Consider the following 9,810-nt stretch of genomic DNA (forward strand, 5'->3'; position numbering starts at 1 on the left):
ATCCTGTTAGGAGGATTGGAGCTGGAAAGCAATTCCAAATCAAAAGCAGAGTGTTCACTCTCTCTCTATTAAAGACACAGAACATGTGAGCACATAGGCTGACAGAAGTGAGGCCCGAGGCTCCCAGGCACATAATTGCTCGCTTCTGGGAACAAAGGTTCCGTGTTCACTAACTGACACCACAGAACCCAGCAGTCTCACTGAAGTGGAGTTCACATAGTAAAGTACCATTCACAGTGCACAGAGTCCCCCAGCCGTGACTGTGGTGCCATTTTCTACATTTTATCACTCCAAAGGGAAACCCCATCCCATTAGCGGCCATTCCCCATGCCTGCCTCAGCACACATCCTCTGCCAGTGTTGCGTCAGGGTTCAACTGTGCGATAATAAAGTTAATGTCTCTATAGCCTGATGGTAACTGTACATGGTCCATCATACACTGTTAGTCTGAATGCGGTTTGGGTTTTGGGTTTTCCTTATGTAAACAGTAGAATTGTCCGCTTATCTTTGTTGTTTGAGGATATGATCCAGGGCCTTGCAAAATGTGCTTGGCAAGTCCCCAGACACCGAGACACAACTCCAACCTCTCTGGCCAACCCTTAGGCTTGAATCTCTGAGGAAGAGTCAAAACCTTCCCAGGTGGCTTCTTTCCATCCTGCACTCCCAACAGGGAGGGTGTCTATTCCTGCATATCGTGGCATTTCTTTTCTTAATTGGGGAGGGGGAGTTGGAGACAGGTTTTTTTTCTGTGGAGTCCTGGCTGTCCTGGATTTTACTCTGTAGACCAGGCTGGCCTTGAACTCATAGAGATCCACCTACCTCCTGAGTGCTGGGATTAAAGCTGTGGGCCACCACCACCCAGCTTCCTGGCATTTCTTGATCTCTTACAGGGAATACTCATATGGGCATAGGTGTTTGATGCACTAAGAACACCATTCCAGCTGGGCGTGGTGGTGCACACCTGTAATCTCATTGCTCGGGAGGCAGAGGCAAGCAGATCTCTGAGTTCAAAGCCAGCCTAGTCTACAAAGCGAGTTCAGGACAGCCAAGGCTACACAGAGAAACCCTGTTTTGAAAAACCAAAAATAAAAGAACTTCATTTCCCAATAAATGGACCTCAGGGGTTTCTTGAGATCTTTGGTGTTTTATATGCCTTCTCTGCTTTCTATTATTTTACTGTTCCTTTTCCCCAGCTTCAGGCATGAGTCCAGAGCTGTTCACATAGGATTGCAGTCACTCTCTGGTCAGAGGCAACCTTTAAACAGCTCGAAACAAAGCACACAGTTATGGTAAAAATAACAAAGAAAGTTACTACTACTACTACGAGAAAAACACAAAGTAGACAAATGTGGTTAGGGATCTTTGCAGATGTGATGCTCTGAAGTCTAAAAGATGAACAAAAGATGTCAAAACGTGAGTGGAAAGTGCCCTCTGGTCAGTACAGCCAACCACTCTGACCTTGGGAAGACAGTGTGTGTGTGTGTGTGTGTGTGTGTGTGTGTGTGTGTGTGTGTGTGTGTGTGTGTGTACACATAAATGGGTACAGGAAGCTACCAGAGGTCACCTCCCAGGCCCTAACTATTTATAGAGGCAGTCTCTTTTGCCTGGACCACTCTAGAAAAACTGGCCATTGAGCCCCAGGGATCCACCTGACTCCACCTCTCCAGCACTGGGCTTGCAACCAGGCCACTACCACACCCAAGCTTTTTGGATTGCTTTTTGTTTGTTTGGTTTGTTTTGTTTTTTAAGGTTACTTGCGCATGCAAATACTTTACCGCCTGAGCAGTTTTCCCAGCCCAAGCCTACCAAAAGGTGCTCCACACGTCTGACAGAGCCCGGGGAGTCAGGAAGGAAAGTAATAGGAAATGACCTTGGAAAGGAGGCAAAGGTGGCACATTGCATGCCATCTTTAGAATTTAGCTGTATTCTAAATTCTCAAAGCCTCAAGTAAGAGAATGGCAACCCAGCTTCAGCTATAAAGGTCATGGACACCCAAATTCGCACTGATGCCTGTCTCTTGCTTTTACTGAAGGCAGTCTCCTCAGGCAGGGTCCTCATGGACTGTCCGCTCTTTCCAATTTGATTTTTAAAAGTACTCAACTTTCCCTGAGGGAAAACACAAACCTAAGCATAAATGTTAAATTGAGTTTTCAGTGCTCATTTGTATATGCTCAGCCCCTGGAATGTTCACTAACCTTGTGAAACAAAGGGACTTTCCTGCACTAGCCTCCTGAGTCAGACATTTGTCACCTCACCAACAGGACCACAAAAATGTATCTGCCTCACCATGTAGCCCAGGCTGACCTGGACCTTGGAATCCTCTTGCCTCTGCCTCTTGGGTGCTGGGATTACAAGCATGCACCCGCCATCCCATTGGCCAGTGCAGCCAGTGTTTTGACCCAAGATCCCAGGTCTTGTCTGATCTGAATCGTGAACCTTTTTGCCTCTCCAGATACGGAGATCTACTTTGGCTGAATTGTATTCTGGTTCCTGCCTTGAGCATCTGGATGAAGATCTAGAGCCCAGACTGATGCACTTCCTACCTTTTCCTGCCCGGTGGGAGCCGATAAGCAATGGCTTGAGCCCCCTAAGCAAACTCTCTGCAGCTAAGAGTCTTGCAGCAGGAACACCCCAAAACTTTATCAAAATTTGTACTCACATGTCTGTCCTGTTGGTAGGGGCTCCATGGAGCAGGCCACCTGTTTGTGAGACTCCTCTTCAGAGATAGAGCCTTAGCCCAGATGGCTTACAGAACTAGCTATTAGTCTTTTCTCATAGGAGCCTGAGTTTCCATGCAGGACAGTGAGTGGGCTCCAACAATAAGCATGCTAAGAGGGCCAGTGCCCTTTTTTAATGTGTGGGCCCCAAAACGCCACATCTACCCAAAGGGTTCTAAAACCCAGGTTCAGGGGCAAGAACAGGGATTCGTTGAAGGACTGATTATTAGGTTTCTGTCACTGTAACAAAATGCCTGAGCTATTCAACTCACAGGAGGAAAGATATTTTGACTCACGGTTTCATAATTGTGGTCCACAATGTCTGGCCTGTTGAGTTAGAGCCCATGACAGGAGACACCCAGCAAGGAGCTCTGCTCATCTTATGGTGGCTCAGAGGTGACAACAAAAGGAACCCTAGGATCCCAATGTTCTCTTCCAGGCAAGCTAAGGCTCAGCCTTCAACACGTGGGCTTGTGGGGGCATTCAGGATCCAACTGTACTCGGGGGCCAGGTTTAGCAGGTATGTTTTAAAGATTTTTTTTTTTAGATTATGTATATATGTGGGCAGGGCCATGGCACATGTGAGTGCAAGGGTGCCCTCAGAGTCCATAGCAGGACATCAGATCCCCTGGGACTGGAGCTACAGGTAGTTGTGAGCCGTCATGTGGATTCTAAGAATCTAACTTGGGTCCTCTGTGCTGAGCCAGCTCACCAGCTGCAAGATTTACCTGTCTTTTTATGTGTATGTGTGTGAGCCTCCATGACTGTATGTTCACCCATGTATACAGGAGCTCAGGAGGACCAAATCAGAGCATCAGGTTCACAAAGTGCAGTGAGGGGGTCATGAACTGCCCAGTGTAGGTACTGGGAACTAAACTGAGGTTCTTCCTCTGCGAGAGCTGGAAGAATGCATTGCTGTTAGCCATCTGTCTCTTTGGCCACATCAGGAACATTTTAAGAAGTATACACTGCACATCCCCTGCCCAGAACTCCACTGAGCGTGGGCAGCATAAATGCTTGTTTCTCTTTTGCTCTCAGGATTTTTCTCCCTTGTGGGACTTTGAGAAACCCTGAGTCTCTAACATCCAACTCCAGATGAGCCCACTGGTTGGGCACCATGAGGACTCAACCAGGAACATAAATCACCTTTCAGATATCTGATGTAAGCAAAGCAACTTAGTCGGCTTTGAGCTGCTACAGAAACTCATGGTGTGATGTAAGTCTCTCTGCTCAGTACAAGGTTGTGGGACATCCACTCACCCCTGCGTAGGTCAGGAGTTGTATTTATCTGTCTCTTGAGCTGTAATTTATATATGAACATTATATTCGGGGAAACAGTCTATATTTAATAATTTACGTCTCTTGTGATCTATCAACTTGCTGGGCTGCAGTACACTAGTCTCTTCAAACATTAGACGTGGCTACTGAGGAACTTTCTAGATGTGATTAGCATTTGTAAAAATGACCTCCATAACATAGGTAAAGACCTTAAGAATGGTTGGATAAGCTTAGCACAAAGATGAAGTTTCCCCCTTCATACATAGAATTCTGTGTTAAGTCTGCAGCGTAGAAACCCTGCCTGAGATTCTAGACTGCTGACCTCTGTGAGTACCAGACTTAAGACAGCGCTACTGTTCTGCTAGGCTGCCCTGTGATGGGTTTCAGAGTATCCAGCTCCCCCAACTGCATGAGTCAAGTCCTTAAAATAGAAGAATCGTCCATAGAATTTACATAATATGTTCCATTGTTTCTGTTTCTCCAGAGGATACTGACTCACAGCCGCAGTATCGTGTGTGTGGTGGTTGATCAGCCTTCACATAAGCGTGTGCAAAGAAAAGAACAGTGCACAGGAACTATTATCGTAGGTTCCATGTGCAGTCTGTGTTCCAAGAGTGACCATCTGTGACTTGAGCTCCTAAAGCCACCTACCCAAGGTATCTTTACCACAGTTGTGTTCCTCATTAGGGATGACACATGGGGTTGTGTTTGTGTTTGGCTGTACACAGAATATACTGACAGCTAATTAAACAACCACTTAACACTTTACCAGGAAAGACAACAGATTTTTCTTAAAAGAAGTCATTTGTGTGTATGTGTGTGAAAACAATAATGTCGATTGGCTCAGAAGACTCTAAACAGAACAATAGTGTATAAAATATGTTCTGTGGTTGACTTGCAAACAGACATGGAAAAGTTACTGGATAATAAACCTCTTTTCAAGTTAATGTAATTTTTTTCAACAGAGTCACTGTGTTAGAAAGGAGAAAGTGATAGATTCAATGCCTCTTCAGCTACAGCTAGGCATTTTATTCTGCCTGACATTACAGAATTGTTTGGAAACTGGGGGGAAAAAAACATGATCTAACTCCCCGGTTCTGAAGCAGGCACGTTTGAGGATGCTGAAAGGTTTGTTCTCAGTAACTTTCAGGAGATCACTATCAACATAAACCAGGCAAGTGGCACCTCCAGGGTTCCGTTGTAACGTGGCTGTTGCTGGAAGATTCAGCCAGGAGGGGGAAAGAGGCTGTCAATGGTAAAGAATGGTCTTACTCGTTTCCCCATTGGTGTTTCTGCTTCCACTAATGCTTCTTTCTTATTTTCATTTGAGTGGCTCTCACTATGCAGAGCTAGCTGGTCTGGAACTCAAGAGAGATCCTGCCTCTTCCTCCCGGTGCTGGGATTAAAGACATGCGCCACCACAGCCAGCCCTGCGCTCACTCCAGGTTGCTCCTTCTTCTCCCTGCCAGTTCCGGAATAGACTACAAGTGGCCCTTGAGGCTCACGCTTGCTGCCAGCCAGCCATACAAAGGTGTGCCTCGGCCTTTGTGTTTAGTGTCCCGCAATGCTGATCTTCAAGCGAACATTGGGCCTTTGCCTCCTTATGTCCTCAGAGAATACCTCTCAAACCTAGCGCTGAAAGACTTCTCTGGAGTCCTTCCTCCTTCCATTACCCTGAGTGATGCTCTGTTGCTGTTGGTCCATGCCACCTTAAGATCACCACCCACACTTTAAGCAGAGAAGCTAGAAATGAGCTACATTCTGAAGAGACTCTTTTTTTTTTATGATTGAATATTGTTTAATTTATCTTACTAGAACATTAGTTAAGAGACTCTTCGTGGGAAGACAACCCATCTTTACAAACCAAGGCATATTTAAACTATGGCATAGTTTACAAAAGTTCAGTTAAACAAGCAACTTTGTAAGAACGAATAAATCCATGCAGTCTTGAGGCTTACCCCTTACAGATCAGAGAGTCTCAGAATTTAAGGTATATTAGAATTCCCAGTGGAAGTTGTTACAAAGTGCAGAGCATGAGACTACAGTCCCCTCACTCTTCGTCGTCATCATCATCATCATCATCACCATTGTTGCCAGCCCCCACCCTGCAGCTGCCAGTGCAGTGACACTACGCTAGACCAGCAATTGCCTTTGTTTTCACATGTGTGGGTGTTTTTGTGGGCGTGCCCATCTATCTATATGCGTTGGTCTCCTGTGACTGTGCAGGCCAGGAGAGGCCACTGATCCCTTGGGGACTGGAGCCACCATGTTGGTGCCGGGAATCAAAGCCCCAGGAACTGCATTGTTAACAATCATTGCAAAATCCCACAGCTGTAGGGCCAGAACCATGCGGGACCCTGAGCACATGTTTGCCTTTTTGGAGCATTGTGTAGTGTTTTAAGCAACATCTGCTCTCAGGGCACCCACGTGCTTATGTAGCAAAGCCTAAGAATTATCCAGGAAGTGCTGCTCCAGATGAATAAGAAAAGACACTAGTTAGAGACTTGTTATAGCCCAAGAAAGCAGTAATAGAGTTAGGGCAAGGTATTAGTAAATAACGATATTAATATAATAATTCAGTTAGGACAGATGTATAAAATAGATTGGAAGTTTACAATAGCTATGCAAGCCTATACAGGGACTCCAACACCACTAGTGCCACATATGCAGTGTGTGCGCCATCTAAAGACGGTAACTGCTTCTCTGTAGCTTATGGCTGTACTTGGGCATAGATGCAGCATTACCAAATAGCTAGTTTCTCAAGAGAATAAGAGGTTGGAATTTTAAATGTGAAACTTCCTAATTTTTCAAAGAGTAGCAACAGATTTGCTTTTCTTCTCCAAAACTCAATGGAAGCCAAATGTGATGATTTTAGGCACCACAGATCAGTTTCACCCAAAGTGCTCATGCCCTCCCTCTGGAGCCCCAAACAAGGTCTCACTAGGTAGCTCTGGCTGTCCTGGAACTTACTGTGAAGACAAGGCTGGCTCTGAACTCACAGAAATCCACCTGCCTCTGCTTCCCAAGTGCTGGGAGTAAAGGTATGCAGCACTACAGCTGGCCCCCAAATCTTTGGGTGAGGAGGACACAGGAGCAGGTGTTAAGGGGAACATGGCCAACCAACCCATAGATGGTGAAGCAGAATTCAGAACAACTTAAGAGGAAAGTAAAAACAATCACTTTGATACTGAGTTCAATAGAAGAGGCGTGAGACTAAAGGAAAGGCTGTGATTAAGAGTACTGGCTGCACTGACAGAATTCTGCCTAAAAATAGGCAAGCTTGGATGCAGGTAGAGTTGATGGCCACATTCTGCCAAGACAGGGTAAGCAAGTCCTCAATAGTTCCTGCCTCACAAATATGTCTGTCAGATATACTGGGCCAGAAGGCTGAAGATGATGCTTCAATGTTACAGAGAGTTTTGGGTAACTGTTCATGCAGCAAACTCTCTCTGTCATTTTTTTTTTCCAATTTGGAAGCCGCTAGCCTGCACTTCCTGTTTACTCAAGTAATTTAATTTTATTCCTTCTCAAGTCTCTGATGGGGTTGAAGATCAGGTAGTTTAGTTTTTACAATTAAGCTTAGTTGGTTAGGGGTTAAGATGTTTTTAGGTCTCTATTCATCGCTCTTGAATGTTCTCAACTCCCGATCTGAAAATGCTTTGTTCCCTAGCTGCTGTTTCTGTCTGCTACTTGCTATTTACTCTTTTTCTTTTGCTTGCTCTGTACTTGATAGCCTGATAGCACGGCTACCATAGATCAGTTTCTGGACCACATAGAACACATGGGCTCCCCTTTGGGCATAAAAAGGTATCCTAATTATACTTTCTTATAACACTCTGATCATATTGGATTACAGCTCACATAAATGACTGGATTTTCACTTATTTCTCTCTTAAGCCCCTGTCTCCAAATGCAGCCCCGTGCTGAGATACTGCGCTTTAGGACTTGAACATACTTATGAGGTACAAAGTTCAGCCTACAACAGTGCCACACATTAGGATTGGGGGAGGGGACGTAGGAAAGTGAGTTGAAAGGAAATTGGCTGCAGGGAAGAAGGGACAGTTTGGAGAAGTCAGAACGGTTCTAGGAAAGAGCTGGATTGGCTGTAAAGCCAAAGGAGGTGTGGCTTATCCGGAGGGAACGCTGAGAATATTTGTAAACTAAGAAGAAGCCAGCAAAGAAGGAAAAGTGTAAAAAAGAGCCCACGGGTAAAAGCCACAGAGCAGGGTGGCTTCAAACAGGAGAGTCTGGAGGCGATGAAGCGGGGCTGGTGATAGCAACGCCACACGGGGCGGGGGGTGGGGGCGGGGTGGGGGCGGGGCGCGCTGAATAAGAATGGCCCCTACAGGCTCCTTTGCCTGACTTCCTTTTGTTTGGGAGGAGGTGTGTTTCAAAAGCCCCACCCCAGGCCCAGGCTCACGCTCACAATGCCTCCTGCTACGGATCAGTATGTCAGCTCTCAGCGACTCTCCGGCACCACACCTGCCTGCTGCCAAGATCCCTGCCATGGTGGTTATGGACTCACTCTCTGAAACTGTACCATAAAACTAATATAGCAGTTGTTCTCGACCTTCCTACTGCTTTAATACAGTTCCTCATGCTGTGGAGACGCCCCCCCATAAAATTATTTCGCTGCTATTTCATAACTGTAATTTTGCTATTGTTATGACTCCTGATGTAAATATCTGATATTCAGGATATCTGATAGACAACCCTCTAAAAAGTCATGACCCACAGCTTGAGAACTGCTGCTCTCGTCAGGCCTGATGGGCCACGCCTTTAATCCCAGCACTCCAGAGGCAGAGGCAGGCAGATTGGTATGAGTTCAAAGCCAGCCTGGTCTACAAAGGGAGTCCAGGACGGCCAAGATAACATAGAGAAACCCTGTCTCGAAAAACCAAAAACAAACAAATAGAACTGCTGCTCTTTAAGTTGTCTTGGTCATGGCGTTTTCATTGCCATTGAAAAGTAACTACAACAGAGGGTAACACGCACCTCAACTTCTCAGTGACAGATGCAATGAGACAGTTCCCCAGGCCTGACGAGCAGACAAGGGCTGAGCTGTGACTGCATAAAGATTTGGAATCATTGTGGAACACAGCACAAGAGGAAACAGACAGAGCTGGAGGTGGATTTTCTTACTAGTTAGGGTCTAACTTTGGGTTTTCAGTGATTTGCATGACGGCTAAATTACCTAATTATTCTTTGTCACGTCACTGTCCTATGTGACACCAGGGTTGGTACTGACATTACGTATCGACCACACTCTGCACATGTGGAATATGGTTACATTTTCAGTAGCATTGTTAGCATTCTGTTCCTTGCATTGCCCAACACCTGCATCCTTGTTTATCAAGCTGCTTCTAACGTCTCTCATTTTTTTCCTTAATCTTCAAGGCCTCGGTGACCTGCGGACAACTGCAATAGTACTCTATCTCCCATTCACAACTAAAGTGGTACTTTGCCCCCTGACTCTAAACTGTTTCCAGAGCATCCCAAATAATACCTATTTTCCCTTCAAGAACATAAAGCATACTATTCGAATTAAAATAGCATTAAACATACATGTTTCTACCAGGGATGATCTAAAAGCTGATTTTCATGACAAGATATTGAGGCCAGTCTTTGCTCCTTTTCCCAAAGAAGTGCTGAGTCGGGATTTCATGACACCAACAACCATGCAGATACTTTGAGGCTTCTAGAACACCGAGGAATTAACATGACTTCAGTTTAGCATCTCTTTGACATTCCCTAGGGCCTTGGTTAACATCGTCCCAGCAGCCCCAGAGTCAGGATAGCAACTTGACTACAATTCA

Source organism: Acomys minous (genome assembly GCF_964271855.1).
Source record: "Acomys minous genome assembly, chromosome: 14".
Lineage (NCBI taxonomy): Eukaryota > Metazoa > Chordata > Mammalia > Rodentia > Muridae > Acomys > Acomys minous.